The sequence below is a fragment of the Phasianus colchicus genome, chromosome 15 (genome assembly GCF_987193195.1).
Source record: "Phasianus colchicus chromosome 15, bPhaCol1.hap1.1, whole genome shotgun sequence".
In the NCBI taxonomy this organism is placed as follows: domain Eukaryota; kingdom Metazoa; phylum Chordata; class Aves; order Galliformes; family Phasianidae; genus Phasianus; species Phasianus colchicus.
The window spans coordinates 469,336-489,085 of record NC_143450.1 but is presented as its reverse complement, the minus strand read 5'-3'; the positions used below and the strand labels follow the sequence as shown (position 1 = coordinate 489,085).

At 49.4% G+C, this 19,750-nt stretch overlaps 1 long non-coding RNA gene across 1 annotated transcript; it reads left to right on the top strand.

Moving 5' to 3' along the window:
* The first annotated feature begins 14,906 nt into the window (after positions 1–14,906).
* On the top strand, positions 14,907–18,830 carry LOC149915806 (uncharacterized). Its single transcript, XR_016471302.1, has 4 exons — positions 14,907–15,881; positions 17,039–17,550; positions 18,337–18,422; positions 18,568–18,830. It is a non-coding gene; the product is annotated as an uncharacterized LOC149915806 (long non-coding RNA).
* Positions 18,831–19,750: the final 920 nt, after the last annotated feature.

Below are 19,750 nucleotides of genomic sequence, written 5' to 3'. Positions count from 1 at the left end.
TGTTGCCACCTCGAGGTACTGAGCCAAACTGCCACCTTTTGTGTGAAACATGAGGAAAAACCGCAATTCTGAACCTCAAAGAACAGCACCTCAAAGTCCCTTCAAGAGCCCCCAGTTACTGCCCTGAGCCCTCCAGTTTTCTCTGCTGCCCCTTAAAAACCTCAGGAGTGCCAGCAGCACCTCGTCCTTTAGCACGCACGCTGGATTTCACAAGGATGCACTCATCTCCTGCATCGTGATCACTGGCAAAAATATCCAACGGCGCTGACCCGAGCTGGGGGTTCAGTGGTGACATACAAGGAAACCTGAGCTGGAGGAGCTGCAGCTCTTGGCTCACTGCAACCACCTCAACATCCCCCAGCTGCTGGACGTGCTGCATGGGACGGGCACCTCTGGGTGTGCACTGTCTGCACGGGCTGTGCAGCCTCCTAGTGCAAGCAGGGGGAAGCAGCGCGGCGGTGACAGCTCTGCGGGGAAACCTGCTGTGCTGCAGCGTGAGCCTCCGGTCCTGCTGTTGGGCACCGCCGGGTGCAACCTGGCTCCGACCTCTCTGCACTTCCCTGCAGGGACTGATGGCCGTGCCCGGGATCCCCCCGAGCCTCCTCTTCTGCAGGTGGAGCCGCTCCAGCTCTCTCAGAATCCCACCCAAGCCATTTCCCACTCGGTGCTGAAGAGGGGAGGGGATCTGGGGGGGAGAAACGGGGCCGGCGGTCGCAGTCCTACGACACGGCCGTTTGCGCCGTCCCGTCCTTACCCAGCGGTTGGCACGGGGACGGGGTGGGTTACTGGAGCTGCAGAAATGACCGCGGGCAGACGAAACGAACATTGAACATTTATTCAATGAACGCACATAGCAACAAACAGAGAAATGACCGCGTTCCCAACCGGCTCCCGTCCGAACGGCGACTCCGGAGGACGGCTCGGTGCCGACGGGGGACGAACGGGCCCCCGCGCCGCCTTCCCCTGACCGCCCGGCGTCCCCGAGGCACGGGGCCGGCGGCGGCGGGGACGCGGGGCAGCGGAGCACTGCTTTCCCCGCACGGAGCCCTGCGGCTCCGCTAGTGCTCCGGCGCCATCGCGGCGGCCCCGCGGCCGCAGTTGCCATTGGCGGAGAGCCCGCGCTCGGCCCCGCCTCCGCCGCGCTGTCATTGGTCGTCCTGCGGAACGGGATGGGCGCTCCGCGCGGGGTCCTTTCCGCCCGCGGTCGCGTCGTCATTGCGTCATCACCGCGCGCGTTCCGGTGGCCCCGGCCCGGCTGCCCGCGGCGATGCCTGCGGTCGTTGTGACCGAAGTGCGGGACCCGGCATTTGGTGGCGTTGAACCTCGTGCCGTTGGCATCAGCCATCGATCGGCCGGTCCAGAACCCTCTGCAGGGTCCTCGTATCCTTAGGCAGATTATAGGCAGATGCCGTAGCTGAGGGGCGATGGGAGGTGGGGAGTGGAGCATCCTGCCGTGCCACCGGCAGCCCGGGGACCGCGTGCTGTGGGTGCCGGCACGAAGCTCCTCCATCCGTCAGCACGGGAGCTGCGGTTCTGGCTGCAACAGCAGGAACTCAGCGCAGCCCTGCAGAGAGCGGTCCGGCAGCACGAGAAGAAGATGACAGCCGTGCAGTGCGAGAGCCTCAGCAGCGTCTGCAGCCCGCGAGGAGCCGAGCGGGGCTGGGGAGAGGAAGGTGTGGGAGTCTTGGGGAGGGGCGCGCAATGGCAGCATGAGTGGCAGGATCAGCTGCTTCCTCCTCCGCTCCCGACACCGTGCACTGGTTTCTTTTGAGAAGCAGCCCAGAAGCAAGACCCCACTGCCACATCTTTGGGGTTCCACATAACACGCAGACGTGGGATGAGTTTAGGTTGGATATCGGGACAAACTTCTATACAGAAAATGTTGTTAAGCACTGGAATGGGCTGCCCAGGGAGGTGGTTGAGTAACCATCCCTGATATGTTTCAAAACTGTCTGTATGTGCTGCTCAGGGACGTGATTTAGAGGAGGGAACAGACTGGAAGGAGCAGTCCTTAAGAGCAGCCCTGCAGAGAGGGACCTGGGGGTCTTGATGGATGAAAAGCTTAACATGAGCCAGCAGTGTGCTCCTGCAGCTGGGAAAGCAAATAGAATCCTGGGCTCCATCAAAAGAGAGGTGGCCAGCAGGGACAGGGAGTTGATCGTCCCCCTGTACTCTGCTCTTGTGAGGCCCCATCTGGAGTACTGCATTCAGGTCTGGGGCCTCCAATACAGGAAAGACAGAGAGCTGTTGGAGAGTGTCCAGAGGAGAGCCACAAAGATGATCAGGGGACTGGAGCAGCTCCCCTACGAAGTCAGGCTGAGGGAGCTGGGCTTGTTCAGCCTGGAGAAAAGAAGGCTACAGGGTGAGCTCATTGCAGCCTTCAGTACCTAAAGGGAGCTTACAAACAGGAGCGGAGTCAACTCTTTGAAAGGGTAGATAAAGCAGGACAAGGGGAAATGGTTTGAAGTTGAGGGAGGGAAGATTGAGGTTGGATGTCAGGGGCAAGTTCTTTACAGAGAGAGTGGAGAGGTGCTGGACCGGGCTGCCCAGAGAGGCTGTGGATGTCCAGTCCATCCCTGGAGCTGTTCAAGGCCAGACTGGATGTAGCCCTGGGCAGCCTGGGCTGGTATTAAATGTGGAAGTTGGTGGTCCTGCGTGTGACAGGGGGTTGGAGATTAGTGATCCTTGAGGTCCCTTCCAACCCTGGCCATTCTGTGATTCTGTGAAGGTCGTTAGAGTTAGGGTGTGTTTAGGTCGAGGTTGGACTCAATGATCTTGAAGGTCTTTTCCAACCTGAGTGATTCTATGATTCCGCGGGGCCGCTGTATGTTGGATTGCTGTTCACTGCAGAGCACCAGTAAGGGCAGGACTGGGGACTGGGGTGATGGGGATGGTGAAGGCAGTGTGCGGACATGGGCTCCTCAGGTGGTACCAGGAAACATCTCCACGTGTTTGTAGCTGTGTGGAGGTGTGTGTGTCTTCTGCTTTAACAGAGATGGAGGGGATGGCGCTGACTGAGGGGCAGTGACTGGAGGCAGCACAAAGGCACTGTGAGGCGGCCGCAGTCAGTCTGGCCGCAGCACAGACAGATGGCTCTGCATTTGGTTATCTTTCTGCCAGCTCTTTTGCACTCAGAACACTTCTGCCTCCCTCCCTCTTGCACTGACCTTTCTTTTGTGCTACAGTCTGTTATTTAATAGCCCTGCTTCCTGCTTATTGTCGTGCTTTGCAGTCACAATCTTTTCACCAGCACCATGAAATGGCAGGGGTGGTACGTTCTAAGAACTGTTTGCTAGAAAACTAATGCTCTCTCTGGTTTTTATTGCAGTTGCCAGCTGCTGGTGGACCTGAACGATAAGAGATTGACCAAAAACTCGAATGATGGTGAGTGTGCTTGTTTTGCTGTACTACGCTGTCAGGCATTTGCTCCGATCAGGTAAATGTAGGGAGTGTAGGTGGAGCAGGAAGAGCACTGTCTGTCTTTTTATGAGTGGTAAATTTGTAACTTCTTTCTGTTGTCTCCTATAGAGGACAATGCCCCACACACATATGCTTTTCCTGCTTGAGAGTGAATGGAAAATCCAACTGAACGTTAGTTCACAGAGAAAGTATTTTTCCAGATAAACTCTCTGGGCATACTATTCCCTCCTGGTTCTACTCACAGGGTTCCACCCATGCAATGGTTATTCCTGTGCCTGTTTTCCAAAGCCCAGGCTCCATGAAGGTCAGCACTGTTTTGCTGTTGATCTTTGTTGGAACAGATGTGGATCATAGAAGGCAGATCCGACAGAGATGGCACTGAGCAGGAGGCAGGAGAAACCTGTTCGTGAATGGCCATTTTGAGCCAAACATGGCATGTCGTGGTGCGTTGTGGAAGCACAGGATGGCTGATGTTGGAAGGGACCTCTGGATCCATCTGATCCAGCCCTGCTCCAACAGGGCCACCAGAACTGGTGCCCAGGACCATGTCCAGATGGGTTTGGAGATCTCCGAGAGGAGACACCGCAACTTTTGTGGGTGCCTGTGCCAGTGCTGCAGCGCTTACAGTGCAGGAGTGCTCCTGATCTTCGGTGGCAACCTTTGGTCCTGGCACTGGGCACCACTGGATGCAGCCTGGCTCCGTCCTCTCTGCCCCTCCCTGCAGGGATTGATGGCTGCAGGTGGGATCCTCCTGAGCTGCCCTTCTCCAGGCTGAGCAACCCCCTCTCTCTCAGCCTCTTGTCATAGAAGAGGTGTTCCAGTCCCTTCACCATCTTGGTAGCCCTCCAATGGACTCTTTCCAGTATGTCCAGCTGTCTCTTGTACTGGGAGCCCAGACCTGGACGCTGTTCTCCAGGTGCAACCTCACCAGTGCCGAGCAGAGCAAAGGTAATGGTGCAGAATATGGTCCTTACTGCTACAAGTCAGGACTATGGCTGTGATGGGAGCACACTGCTTTATGATTGGCATGGAGAACTGCTAGGAAGAGAGCCTAGTGGTGGGACTGAACACAGATGCCAGGTGGTCCAGCTTTTGTTTCACTGGAAACCAGATACTCCATGGGCAGCAATGTGGAGATATGTTCTCCATGTAATTGTTCCCCTGTGGCTTCTTTCTGATGTGCCTGGGAAATCCCACTAGAATAGGCTGCTGCATGAGACAGAAGCCTGATTCCACCCACACAAGTGATGCTGTGTTTTACTCTCTCTGTGTTCATCTTTTATGTTTGTTTGTTTTTTTCATTTCAACTCTATGTGTGCATTGGTGCGAGTCTGCCTTTGCTAAATCCTTTTCCTGTGTCCTTAGGCAACAATCAAGGGGGTCTCAAGTTTCAGCGCTGAGCAAAAAGCGCAGGCACTCAGGAAGGCCATGAAGGGCTTTGCTAAGTTGATCTCCCTCCCTCCACGGGTCAACTTTTATTTTTTCCCCAGCACTGGGAATGGCTGCTCTGGTGGTTTGTTAGAGGGAAGCGTAGCTGCTTGCATTGCTCTGCTGCACAGCTGCCCTAAAAATTGTTGGAAAGTTGAAACAGAACTGCCCTTTCATGTCCCGAAATGCAGCTGCTCTGGTGGTATGGGTCCTGGCAGCTTTGTGTGCATAGATGTAGTCCTGGGGCTGTTAAGAGCTGGCTGTGTAGGGGACTGGAGGTGGTACAAGACCAGAGGGCACTTCTGATTCTTGTGCAGACAGCCTGACTAGCTCCCATTTGTTTCTTGCAGGCACAGATGAAGATGCCATCATCGACATCTTGACCAAACTAAATGTTTCCCAATGTCAGCAAGTTCTGATCACCTATAAGAGCACTACTGGCAGGGTAGGTTGTCTGCAGAGATGTGTGAACGTGGTTATGTCACTTGGGTGAAAAGCGAAAAATGACCCAATCTCCATAAGAGAAAGGTTGGCAGAGACTTTATCTGACCAAGGTCATTTTGTTCTTGTTCAGTTCGGAACATTTGTTGATGCAAGGAGGGTTGGAGCCTGAAGAGAAGTGGTGAACAGCTCAATTCCTTCTGTCCTCGAAGGCTGTACCTTCTGCCAATTCCCTTCTCCTCTCTTGGCCTTCTAGGATTTGATTGATGTCTTGAAGTCTTCAGCTGAGTGGGAATTTTGAGAGGGTGATCATTAGGATAATGACTTCCATTACAACGTATGACATGCACGAACTAAGGAGGGCGGTGAAGGTTTGGAAATCTTCCTGTCATATTGCTTAAGTTCTGTCCAAGGACTTACTGCTTTGTTATGTATGTCTTCTTATTTATTATTAAGTCTTAAAGAAAGCTGGTTGCACGTCATGAGCAGTTGTTGGTATCTTAAATCTTGCCTTGGCGATTCCCTAGGGAGCGGGAACAGATGAAGGTTGCCTGATTGAAATTGTGGCTTCTCACACCAATGAAGAGATTGGTCGTGTTGATGAGAACTACAAGCTTTGTAAGTAGAGCAAAAGGCCAGGCCTTGCCCTGCTGTCTGACAGTCAGTTTGTGTGCACACAGACGTGAAGAGGAAGGAGTCTGGGGAGCTTTTAGGTGTGACACACTGGCCAACCTGGGTGTTGCTGTTTGTCCAGAGAGAAACTAGACTAGAATTTCACCAGCAACTAAATTGGTGTAAATAAAATGGGGAGGAGCATTCTGTCTGTCAGCGGGACGTGTGGCTCTCTTGCCAGTTTCTTACTGTCCGTGTTTCTTAATTGGAGGCTGTAGCACTAATGATGATGGCTGGAGTGCTGCAGTGATGCTGAGAGCCCTGGGCCCAGTTCTGTACCTAGCTAGGTTATGGCTGGCAAATGTTGTGGGCAGCACCCAGGTGGTGGCCTTGCTCGTAACAGATGCTATGTGTGTGTTCTTGCTAGAATCTGGCTGCTCCCTTGAGGATGACAATGTATCTGACACATCTTTCATGTTTCGAAGGCTCCTAGTGTCCCTTGCAACGGTGAGCCATGCTGAGGGGAGAAGGGGGTGAATCTTCAAAGCTGTGGGCACAACTCTGCACTCAGTGGTGAGGAGCTCCAGGCTGTCTTTTTCTCATTCTGAGTGTCCCATGGCCTGCTCCTCAAACCCAGCTTCTGTGGGGAGGGGACTCCGACTCTGGGTGTGCATGAATGCCATGGGCCCTTTTTTAAATGTCCCAGTAAAGTGGGTTGCTGCTCATTTCAGAAGGAAGCCCAAAGCACACCTGAGCTGTGTTTCGCTGTTTGTAAGCTCGTGTTCCCTTGACAGACTCCATTATCCATCTCCAGCAGCTGTTCCTCAATGGGGAATTCTCAGGAGTTATTTCCAGTAGAAACTGTGGTGAACTGAGTCTTCTATCCTTGTGTCTTTGCAGGGAAACAGAAATGAGGGAATGTATGTGGATGATGCCTTTGCTCAGCAGGATGTTCAGGTGTGTAACATGAAGTAATTTGCTTCCCAATCTCTTCTTGTGCATGTGATGCATGGTGAAGAGAAGCCAATCTGTGAAATGGGACTAATGGTTCTAGTCTTGTTTGCTCGACTCTAATGAGAGGTGTCTAGACAGGCTGGTTACTTGGCAGGGGCAGTGACATTTTGGTTGTGGGTTGCTGTGTCTGATTGGTGCTTGTTGGAAAATATCCATGATCTAGACAAGTAAGGGCCAGCAGTGCTCTAGCTGTGAGGAATTAAAGATCTCCTGTATGCCCAGTCTTCTCCATGAGCCTTACTTTGTCATCTGTAATGTCTGTAAGTGCCTGTACAAAGCGGGGGAGAAGAAGTGGGAAACAGATGAGGTGCAGTTTATGTCCGTCCTCTGTACATGGAACAGGTATCACCTACAGAGATGTAGGACCTCTCCACAGTGTCCTGAGTTTTTCTTTCCTTCCTAGTTTGTGCTTGGTGCTTTTGCAGGAGCTCTGTAGCTGTTCAGTAGATGTGAACTCTTCTGAGGGAGCAGGTCCTAGGGAGAGCCCCATTGCATCCATTCCTTTCGGGCTGTTTTATTCCCTCCTGAGACTGAAAGAGACTTCAGAAACCTAAGTACAATTGGCTGCTGCTCCAGCATGGAAAGCAGAGATCATGAAGTGTGACTGCCATTGGGACAGGGGAGAGAGGAGCTAAGAAACTTGATTGGCAGCACAAAGTAGCAGGTCTTGAAAATTGTACTAGCTGTGGTAGGCCAATTAGCAAGTCTGCTAGCAATGAAAATGAATTATTTCTCTGGGATGATCCTGATTTAGCTGACAGTGCTGCAGGAATGATAGAATGTTCATGCAGTATATGAGGAGCTTGTTGTTGCAAAGTGGTCCTTTGAATCTCTCTGACTTTCTCCATGGACTCTTCCCACTAGTTTTTCATGGTACAGGGGCATTGCTGACAAAGACATAACAGACATCTCATTAAATCTGAGATGTCAGGAGACCTGGAAGGTGCTTTGCTGGCTGTGGGTGAGTGCTCTGCTTTTAGACGTTGTCTACAAAGTAATGAAATGATGAGAGGTGCTGTGTCTTCCCTTGAGTGGCTGTTACGTAGTTTCAGGAGGCAGACATGGTTTGTCTTTGTTTATGGGCACAAAGCCAGGCTGGGTGGGACTTGGAGCACCCTGGTGTAGAGGGAGGTGTCCCTGCCTATTGCAGGGGGTTGGAACTAGGTGATCTTAGGGGTCTCTTCCAACCCAAACCATTGTATGATTCTATGCTTTACAGACCCAATCAGGTGAGAAAGCATTGTGCTTTATAGTACAGTGTGCTTGGCCATAGGGTGCTTTGGCAGGAGAGGTTTGCTGTCACAAGGCATGAAAGCCTTCATGCAAATACTGCTGTGCGCCAGGTACAGAGACATCAGCTCACAGCACATCACTGACTGGATGCCTGCACTGCAGCTGCTTTTTGTTAACCTGGAGTTGCATCTTGACAGAAAAAACACCTGCACCAAGAAAGTGCTGCAGCGGTGTGGAAAACCTCCTGCTTTTACTGACCTTAATTCCTTTGTTCTTGTCTCTCCTAACAGTAAAGTGCATGCGAAACAACCCTTTTGTGCTTTGCTGAAAGACTGTATAAATCCATGAAGGTAAAGAGATTGTGAAGTAAGATCCCTTGCTTCTTTCTTGCATTTTCATGCTCGAGTCAGCAGCTTCTTGGCAATCATGAGATGGAAGCTGCAGCTTCCTGACTGAAGCTGGCTTTCCTAGGAAAGATCAGGCTTTTCTGCACATCAGGGTAATAGTCATACTCAGGAGCAAGCTGCTGCTAATGGATTGCTCCATTAATGCAAAAATGCTCTAATTAAGAGCAACTCCTGCACAAGACTGGGAACTGAGACCTTTGTGTCTGTGGGTGATTCCCCAGCAGGTTCTGTGTTAGCTGCACGGGGCTGCTTTGCTTTCTAGGGCCTGGGAACAGATGACAGCACTCTGATCAGAGTGAAGGTGTCCCGCTCCGAAATTGATATGCTGGATATCAGAAGAGAATTCCTGCTCACATATAGGAAGTCTCTCTACTCCTTCATGAAGGTAAACTTGTCGATGTTAGACACAAAAAATGGGATTTTCTAAGTGCCTTTAAGGACTGATCCCCCCTTGATACCTGTTGGGTATTTTAGAGTAGCAGGCATTGCAAAAACGTACTGAAAACGTTCCTGAATATTCCTAAATTGTCTAGGATACGAACACTGCAAAAAGAAATCTGTCTTAAGAAGAATTTTACCTTAGTAGAACTTAAAAATGTTTCACATTCCTTTTTTTCTTTACTCAGTAACTCAGTTTGCTCTGACCTTCTCTCTTCTTCTCCTCTACTTTCTTTTTTTCTGCACACTTCTTCCTCTTTTCTCTGCGCCATTCCTTCCTTTCTTCTTCAATCTGCCCTTCCCTGTTTTGCTGTCCCATCTGTTGTCCCTGCCCTCTCTTTTTTTTGTCTTGTCCTTCTTAGATCTGTTCTTCCTACCTGTATCCTCTCTTCTATTCTGCCCTCTTTCTTTTCCCCTCTTGTTCATCAATCACTCTTCTGTTCTCCCCCCTTACAAGCTCCTCTCTTCCCTTTTTTCTTTGTTCTGCTCTATCTTTTCTCTCCTATCCTTCTCTCCCCTTTGTGGCAAGAGGACTCCGAGCTCCCTTGCTGGTGTGGCAAGAAAGGCGCAGACTCCCATGCTGGTGCAGAAGGAAGGATGAAGGACCTTTATTGTAGGTGCTTACAACCTTTTATACCTGCACAACTACAACTGGTTACATGTAGGAACCAGATGCCTCGTGTGTATTTACGTCTGGCTCAAGTTACTGTTAAGCTTTTTTACTCATTAGCAAGATAATGACTTTCTTTATCTCACATCTTCCCCTTCTCTGTTAGTAGAAAAAGAAGCATGGTTCAGAAACAATCCTAAAAGTAGCTAAACTAAAATTAATACACTGAACAAACGATGTGTTCGTTAGAGTACTAACAGTAGTCCATATTAACCAATCCCAACGATTCCAGTTCTTACAATTCCTTGGTGATGCAATTGACAAAGTGTGTCTTATTGGTGAGTGCTGTGATCATGTTACAGCAGATGATAAGACAGATGGCCAGACCCCCCAGACTCACATGAGCAGCCCCTGGACACCGCAAGACACCTCTGGGACATCTGCAGACCCTTCTGGATGACGCCAGCACCACTCAGACCCACATGAGGACTCCATGCACTCTGCCAGACCCTACTGGGACATCTTCAGATCAGCCCAGGGACTCCTCAGAGCTCCTGGGCCCAGTGTGGGAACTTCCAGATCCTTCCAGGGTGCCACGGGACCAACCTAGGGATTCCCTGGACACCCCAAGACACCTCTGGGACATCTCCAGGCTCTTCTGTATGAGTCCAGAACCCCCTGGATGCCCTCAAACCTCTCTAGGATGTCCCATGCAGATCCTTCTGCATGATTCCAAGGGGGGAAAACGGAGGTTGTGGGGGGGGGAGAAATGGGTCTGTAGGGCTTCTGTGGGCTGGAAAGGGGGGTTGTGTGGAATCTAGGGGGGGAGGTGTGAGTGGGGCTTCTGTGGGGTGGAAAGTGGGTCTGGTGATGGAGGGAGGTATGGAAGGGGAAAATGGGGAGTTGTGGGGAGCTTCTGTGGGGTGTAAAGGGGGTCTGAGGCAGAGAATGGGGGTTGTGGGGGGAGGGGGAAAGGAGAATGAAGCTTCCATGAGTGGAAAGGAGTCTGGGGGATGGAGGGAAGAGAAGGCTTGTGGTTGTGGGGGGGCTGCTATAGGATGTAAAGGGGGTCCAGTTGGGAAATATTGGGGGTCAAAATGGGGGAACGGACTCCAGAGGTCAGGAAAGAGGGCATGGGGGGTACAAAGGAATCTAGGGGGGTTGTCGGCCACCTGTGGTGGGGGTGGGGGGAAGGCAGTAAGATACCCTGGACGGGGGGTGGGGGGGGAGGGAGGACACAGGGCCTGAAGCCAGAGTGGTGCTCGAGGGGCAGTGGGGGGTGAAAAAGAGTGTATGTTTGGGGGGGGAACAGAGAACCCTCAGGGATCTCCTGGGGGGGCGGGGGAGTGACTGGGGGAGGACAGAGCTCCGGGGATGGGATGCAACAGGCAGGCATCAAGATACTCCCCTCTATCCTCCTTCCAAGCTTATCTCTATGCAAGGAAGAGCAGATGTCCAGAAACAATGACAGAGTGTTGAGTGAACAAGTGTGAGAAGTTAAGTAATTAGTGATATATGCTTAGCTAGCAACAACTGATGTTTATCCAGTATCGGTATGTTCAGTTGAGCATCAGGAAGATTGTGATCCTGAAGTACTCAGCCCTGTGTTACAATGAGGAACTAGGGGAGAAAGAGATAAGCAGTAGGGATAATAGAGATAATAATAGAGATAAGTAGTAGGTCATAAAAGATGGAGCACTGCTTTCTGTGCGTGCTCCTGCTTGTGGGATGCCTGCCATTGCAATTGTGAATAAAATCTGCTTTATCAGAGATCCTGTCCTGATAAATTATTTGGGTATTTCCAACAATATGGACATCATAATCCTCAAAGGAAAAGGAGGGATTGATGTGGGGTGCTCTGTTCGGCAGTAGGGATTAGCACATCAGTTTAAGAACCAACGTGTGAGTTTAGCAAAAGGAATCCATGAGTGATAGTTCTGAAACTTTCCATTTCAGCTTTAGTGGGAGAACAGCTTCATTTCTCCTCAATAACTTTGCATGGGGACATAAAGTAATACTTCTCCCTTCTGCCTCAGTGATTGTGCCTCACAAGAAGCACCGCAGTCCCAGTAGAATACTTTTATCTTTTGCCTCAAAACATGCGAGGACGTTTTGCTGGAGTCCCACACACTGTTAGGAAAAAGTGGCTCACTATGGCCTAATCAGCCGCTCCGCTTGGCAGTAATGTCTGAGTGCAAAAACACAACGTGTGATGGAACTCCGTGTTAAGCTCTGCAAATTGCCACAGCACTGCCTTCCTGCCAGGGCTGCTGTCTGTCTGTGCAGGGATAGGATTAGGAAAGCCAAGGCACAGGTGGAGTTGAACTTGGTGAGAGATGTGAATAACAACAAGGGGTTCTACAGGCACACAGGCAGGAGACAGGCCGAGGAGAGCATTCCCCCTCTGATAAATGAGGACGGAGAACTGGCTTCCTCAGACATGGGAAAAGCTGAGGTGCTCAATAAGTGCTTTGTCTCAGTCTTCACTGCTGGTCAGGCTCCTCCCCATGTCTGCCAGGATCCTGAAGCGCTAGGTGTGGGTGAGAGGAGCGGATTCCATCCTACTGTAACAGTGGAACAAGTCCAAGACCTTCTCATGGAACTGAAGGTATGTAAGTCCGTGGGACCGGATGATACCCATCCCAGGGTTCTGAAAGAGATGGCTGATGTGGCTGCTGAGCCACTCTCCATCATATTTGAAAAATTATGGCTGTCTGGTGAAGTGCCTGTTGACTGGAAAAAGGGAAACGTTACTCCCGTTTTTAAGAAAGGGAGAAAGGAAGACCTGGGGAGCCACAGGCCAGTGAGCCTCACCTCTGTGCCTGGGAAGATCATGGAGCAGTTCCTCCTAGAAGCTTTGTTAAGGCACATGAGAGACAAAGAGGTGATCCGAACAGCCAAGGGCAGATCATGCCTGACCAGTCTGGTGGCCTTTGATGATGGAGTGATGGCTTTGGTGGATGGGGGAAGGGTGTGGATGTCATCTACCTGGACTTCTGCAAAGCCTTTGGCATGGTCCCTCACCACATCCTTCTCTCTAAATTGGAGAGGTGTGGATTTGAAGGATGGACTGTTGGACGGATTAGGAATTGGCTGGCTGGATGCAGCCAAAGGGCTGTGATCAGTGGTTCTGTGTCAGGGTGTAGGCTGGTCACAAGCGGTGTCCCTCAGGGGTCGGTCTTGGGACCGGTGCTCTTCAACATCTTCATCAACGACAGACGATGGCATTGAGTGCACCCTCAGCAAGTTTGCAGATGACACCAAGCTGAGCGGTGCAGTCGATACATTGGAAGGAAGGGAAGCCATCCAGAGGGAGCTGGACTGGCTGGAGAAGTGAGCAGATGAAGTGAGTCTTGTTTAGCTTGGAGAAGAGAAGGCTCTGGGGAGACCTCACTGTGGCCTTCCAAAATTTGAAAGGAGTGTATAAACTGCTTATGAGGGTGGATAGTGATAGGACAAGGGGGAATGGTCTTAAACTGAGACAGGGGAGGTTTAGGTTGGATATTAGGAGGAAGTTTTTCACACAGAGAGTGGCGATGCACTGTTCACAGGTTGGCCGAGGAGGCTGTGGATGCCCCATCCCTGGAGACATTCAAGGTCAGGCTGGATGTGGCTCTGGGCAGCCTGGTCTGCTGGTTGGCGACCCTGCATATAGCAGAGGGTTGAAACTATATGATCATTGTGGTCCTTTTCAACCCAGGCCTTTTATGTGATTCTATGATTCTATGAATAAGGCATAAGCAATAGGTTGTTGGCTTTCCACTGACTCCAATCAGTGCATCATTTCCCCCAGAACTTAGATAAGAACTTGAGAGATTTTGTGTGCAATATTTAAGTCAACTTCAAGAGGATGTGAGAGTTACCCTAAAGGTCTTTGCTGCTCTCTGTAGACTATCCTCCAGGATATGTCCCAGCTCCACTCATGCCTTGAGGCAGTTCCCAGTGATCTAGTTTGTTAAAGCACAGTGCTGCAGGTTGTTCAGGGCCAAGACAGGGTGCTTCTGCCCCTTCCTTTTGGGAAAAGAGAGAAGTCATGCTTTCCTAGCCTCTAATCTTCCTTCTCTAATTAATTGTGAACAAATTATTGAATGCATTCAACATTACATTCTAACCTTAACTCTTCTTGACACCTGCAGGTCAGCGGCACATCTGTGAGAAGCAGACAGCCCCATTGGCCTTGCCCAGCAAAGCCACCTCTCACTTGGAAAGGATTTGTCACTTCACTGCAATGGCTAGCAGCCCTGGTCTTAGCAGAACATTTACGTGGGGCTCTTCCTAGAAAGTATTTGCTTTTCTGGCTGTGCTCACACTGACAAGCAAAATGTTTTCATGGCACAGGGCTGCTCAGGAGCTGCCTCTGTCCCAGTGGAGATGCTCACCAGCCACCAGCTCACACTGCTCCAATCTATGTGTGGGGAGTGTGGCAGGTCCTACATGCCATGCAGACAGTTCATGGTAGGGCTGAGACCGTGCAGCTCCAAGCAAACAAAAGAGGCTGTAAAGTGCCTGCTGCTTTGCTCCAAGCTCAGACCTGCCAACACGGTAGAGTTCAAGGTTTTGCAATTGGGCCGCAGGAATCCCAGGCATCCATACAGACTGGAAGGAGCGGTCCTTGAGAGCGGCCCTGTGGAGAAGGACCTGGGGGTATTGATGGATGAAAAACTTAACATGAGCCAGCAGTGTCTCTTGCAGCTTGGAAAGCAAATGGGATCCTGGGCTCCATCAGAAGAGGGGTAGCCAGCAGGGACAGGGAGGTGATCGCCCCCCTGTACTCTGCTCTTGTGAGGCCCCATCTGCAGCACTGCGTCCAGGTCTGGCACCCCCTGCAGCTGTTCAAGGCCAGGCTGGATGTGGCTCTGGGCAGCCTGATCTGGTATGAAATGTGGAGGTTGGTGGTCCTGCGTGTGACAGGGGTTGGAGATTCGTGATCCTTGAGGTCCCTTCCAACCCTGGCCATTCTGTGATTCTGTGATTCTGTGCCAGAACTTGATGCAAAGGTTATTCTTGGAGGGAGAGCAGGAGCTTCTAAAACCACTGTGGAAACAACAGCAAAGAGCTTTTGCTTCATTGCTGCTGACCCCTCTTCTGCACACACATAATATTATAATGCTATTGCATTTTTGTGTAAGACTTCTGCATGTGCCATATTGTACCTAGCTTCCCCTCTGGTGTTATTTATCTCTACAAGAGGGATGTCCAATATGTCATCCTCTCCAGGGGACTCCTGTAATCACTGTCTTAGCTGCTAGCTTACTGGTCATGGTCTGCCTTTTCTCAGACAATTGGAGAACCACAGGAACTAGCAGCATTTCTAAGCTAGTCCTGCCTGTATATGTTATCAATAAAGTCTTGGCTAGCACAAACTGCTCTTTTTTGGCAAAATTGTATGGGAAAAGGGTATGTAAATTACTTTTGCCTTCCAAATTACCAAAGTGAAAGTATTGCCATTGAAGTGGATGGATTCTGTGAGATTGTGTTTGCTTCAAGAGCTGGTTTCCTGTTCTTGGAAATCTCTGCTGCTATTTGGTTTGTTACTGTTACTCGTCGTTGGACAGTTGTTGGTTGCATTAGGTATCACTGCAGCTCCTCTTGATCAGCGGCACAGAAACGCAACATCACATAGTGCAGGAGGAGGAATTCCACATTTGCTCCAGGATTTGGTACATCAGTTCTTTGGTGGTATGCGCAGAAAGGCAGAGAGGAGACTCACAGGCTTGTCTTGAGCCACGTAAATCAGAGCAAGCTTGATGCACCTGTAGTTTGTAGGATGTCTTGTTTGGAAGATGCACTGATTTCAGTGATTTTGGAGCAGCATTAATGCATATCTGTTAAGAGAGCATATCTAAAATAAGGCCACAAGTGTTCAAGGGAGCGTAAGTGAATCTCGAAGGAATTTTGTCATAAGGGCAGTTACACCATAGGATAAAGCCAACAGATCTCTCTGTGTATACTGTTCTCTCTTTGTCTCTTGGCAAACATTGGACTGACTGCTGGAAAAGAGACAATCACTCAGTTTGCTTTGCATCTTTACTCAAATATTTCCTATCTGATGACTCCGTTCCTCAATTCCCTGAGACTCAGCATGTCTTGGAGCTAGTTGATGTGGCTGTTTTGCTGTGTGCATTATTCCATGGCTGGTTTAGCCCTGCTCACTGACCTGCTCTTTCTCTCTCTTCTCCCCACCCTCTGCCTGCTCCCTTGGTGCAGCTTTTGCTCCTGGATGAACAGGATGGCTGTGGATTCAAGGAACTCAAAGGAATCTACCTTGTTCAGACCAGGTAAATGCATGTTTTCTCCCTCAACATCATTTTGCAGCCCATGTCGCACTGTTTAGTAACAGAGCCTCATAAAACTTAGGTTTTATGTGACTATTCTCTGTGTCATGTGTGGGATTTTTCCTCTTCCCCTCTAGCTCAGCCCTCAGAAGGATGCTGTCTGCCCCAGTTTCTGCAGAGCTTCACAATATGGGCCAGGCACACAAGCATGCATATGTGCGCCTGACAACTGCAGGGAGCATGCATGAGCACAGCAGAGATGCAAGCAGAGGAAATCTGTGGCAGGGCTGTGGTCAGTGCTGGTGGTGAGGCTGCTGGGAGCTAGGGGCTGGGGGGCAGATCCACCCCCAGCACTGACACCTCTCACTGCCCTGCTACTGCAATATCAGAGTGCTCTGGGCAAATGAATCTGCTGCTATGTACTAGAATCCCCATCTGTTAGTACAGGGATAGTGACTTGGTATTACTTGCTGCGTAATAGGCTATCGTGTTTTAATAGTCTGAATGAAATGGTTGTTTGTGGGGGATTGCATTGACAAATTCCGTTGAGAATTAATGCCTGTGTTTGGCATTTTCCTAGTCTCAGCATAGCAATTCTTTTCATGATACATCTCAGCACTTCTTGACTTAGAAATTCATACTGAACATTAATGGGAATTGCTGTGAAGTGTCTCTCCCTTTACAGCTCTTTACATGATTCTGCTGACCTTTCTTGGATACTAAAACAAAGTGTATATAGAATAGATATAGACATGCCTATGCAACCTGCATTGAATGTTGTGTGGTAGAGGGTGCTTGCTGTCACATCATGCTCGTGAAGTCATTGCTGCATGCAGAGACAGGTGATGAATTTGCAGAGAACTTGTTCTTCTGCACTAACTGTGCACAGTGGTTCAAAGGGAGCTGAGGAGCTGTGTTTTGAAGCTGGAACTTGGCACAAGCTGAACTACAACAGTTATTGTGATGGAAATGTGGAATAATTTTCTGTTGCCAGGGCTTGTGGTGCAGGAATATACATGGGCATGTGTGTGGATATAGAAGTAGTGCTCTTGGGAGAGGCTCAAAGTGAACATCTCTTAAAATGGCATGTGCTTGGGCAGTTTGCTAGCACTGCTCTGACCCAGCTGTAGCCAGTTTCATACCACATATTCCTTTTCTAGAAAAGTGATGAAGATGGACAAGTAGCACTGCAAAAGGTAATGGTGGACCAGTGCCTGTATCCCAGCCAGACAGTACGGTGACTCTCAGTGAGATTTTTCAAGGGATTTAAGGAAACTGAAGACCTGATACCCTGCAGGATGTGTACGCGCAGGAGCAAGCCCCAGGAGTTGCAAGTAGCAGTGAATTGTATGCAAAGTATGGGCAGTCCATGGCTGGAGCGAGCCCAGCTGTGCTGTGGTAGATCTGATGCTGCTGTCAGCCCCTCAGATGTGGGGCTTTGTGGGGGCATCTCTCAGAATAGAATGCAGAAAGATGATTTATCTAGGGATATATGGAGCCAACTGCACTTTTCAGTACACAAAGGGATGCAATGGGAAAGGACTGTCCTTCCCACCAAGCAAAAGTGAGTTTCTTCTGTCACGAAGCATGAGAGACTTCTGTTTGAATATTACTTCTGAGCTGTCAAGGATGCCAAGCAACCATTTGTTTGGAAGAGCAGGAAAGTGTCATGGTAAGTGCAATATTAATTTGTGTTTTGACTGTCAAAATGGTGGGGTTACTATTTTTGGGGTTAAAGGGGTGAGATATGGGCTAAGATGGAAAACCGGAGGAACAAGGCTACCGAGGTACTACCTGGGTATTTGGCTGTTCCTTGGTGGCTATGGCAATTTGCAGTGGAAGTGAAATTAATTTTGTGCACTTGGGTTCAGAACGGCAGTTGATGGTGAGTGGAAGCTGCTTAAGGGACAGCCTTGCATTTCTAGTGAGGGGCATCGAGCAACTTCTACATGCAGTCTTTTTGCTTAACTCAGCTAGTGGTTGTTTTCCGTGGGATGTCTAAGAGAAACTCAGAGGCCAAGTAGTTATCTCTCTTATTTTTGTACACTGCTCGTTGAGCATTTGACAGTTGTGACAAACAGAGTGGGTTTTTGTGGGTTTTTTTTTTTTTGGTCTTTCCGATAATTCTGTTGGTTTTGGTTTGGTTGGTGGTGGTTGCAGTAGCTAATGGCAATACCATTTGCTTAGTGCAACAAAGAGGTAACTGAGAAAACAGGAGAGTCTTGAGTGGAAAGAGTGACTGATGACAGTGCTATAGTGGAAGGAATAGAGAGGCCGACAGTGGCCATTGGTGGCTGTGGAGTGATATGAGCCTGTGTCTAAATGGTGGTACTTAAAGCTATGTGAATTCCTTGGGGAGGCCAAAGTGTGAAGGTGTTTCTATTCATACCTGTGCAACTCAGGAGTGAAGTGTGTTCATCAGCTTTTGCACCTGATAGCATTTTCTTTCCTCATGCAGCTTTGCTCTGAGCAATGTAGAGCTGCCAGGCAGACTTGGGTCCATTTGCCACTACCTCAGCAGGAATGAGACCAGGAATACTTTCTGTAAGTACATTGCAGTTGAAGAAGGAGCTAGTTCTGGCTGTAACAATAGTGCATTTGAGGGATATCTGATGGAGTTGGGCTAACAGGACAAGACTTCTATTGGCAACCGGTTTCTGTGACATGGAAAAATTATACTTTGTTTTAGGGATGGAGCATGGGATTTGATTGAATCTTACTGAGAAAGGGAGAATGGAAAGCCTCTGTGGGTAAGAATGCTGTGAGCTGTAGTTTGGGTACCTTTATCTGAACAGGGCTGCATGAAAGGGTGTGTTTGATAGGAGAGGAGAGAAAACTGCAGTTTGTGTTGGCTGTAGGAAAAGCACAAAATTTTAGCAGCGGAAAGGCAAATTTAAGAAATGATGCTTGAAGATTTGAAGATGGTGAAGATGAACTAAAACCTTCCTCCAAACAGATGCTCTTCAAATATTTCTAGATTTCTCTGTGCAAGAAGCTGATGGCAGAGGCCTTCCACTGAAGTGCAGCCTTGTGGAGAGGCTGAGAAAGAAAGCAGATCTTGAGAAGACACCAAGGAGAGCCACAGATGTAAGAAAGGCATCAGGACTTGTTGTACTGTCCTCTGGCTGCCACCTCTTGCCTTCTGCAGTTGTTCTTTGACACCTACAAAGCTTTAGTGAGGCTACATCAGTGTGAAACACCGGTAAGTTATGGAGCTCTGAAGGGGAGGATGTGCATGCTCTTTAATGTACATGCAGTCTGCTTGTGCTATGGCCGAAGGGCTTTGAAAGCTGGGACTGTGTTTGTGTTGTCAGGAGAAGTGGATATAAACACTTCCCCCTATTGGAAGATTTAAAAGTAGAGCCTCTTGTTGCTGCTTACTGTATGTTTTTCATCTTTAGAAAACAGGTGTTTGAATAATGCTGTTTTTCATGGGAGATGTGCCAGAATGTATCTGATGGACTATTTGCTGTGTCTTTCTACCACCCAAAATGTTAATGATATGATAGTAGTTCAGAAAGACTGTGCTGTGAATTTGTTCCCTGGCTCACGTGAGAAGGATGGTTGTGAAGATGTTGGTCTTGGTGCAGGAGTTGTTAGAAGCTTTTGAGTGTGGCCTCTAATCATTGACCATGAAAATGAATTGTAAGGCTCCCACATGAGCAGAGCGAGGCCAGCAGGGAAGGCTTTTGAAAAATCCCTGTAATCAAACCAACACAAAAAGCTGTTTCTTCTCAGCTAGCTCATAAAATACCTGAAAATTATCATCAGCCAAGCAGGCAGCTCAGGTGTGCTTGTGAAGTTCAGGTGTGCTTTGTGGATCAGGCTTTGTTTTTAGAGTCCTTAGTAGCTGCTTGCTTTGTACTGCTGGC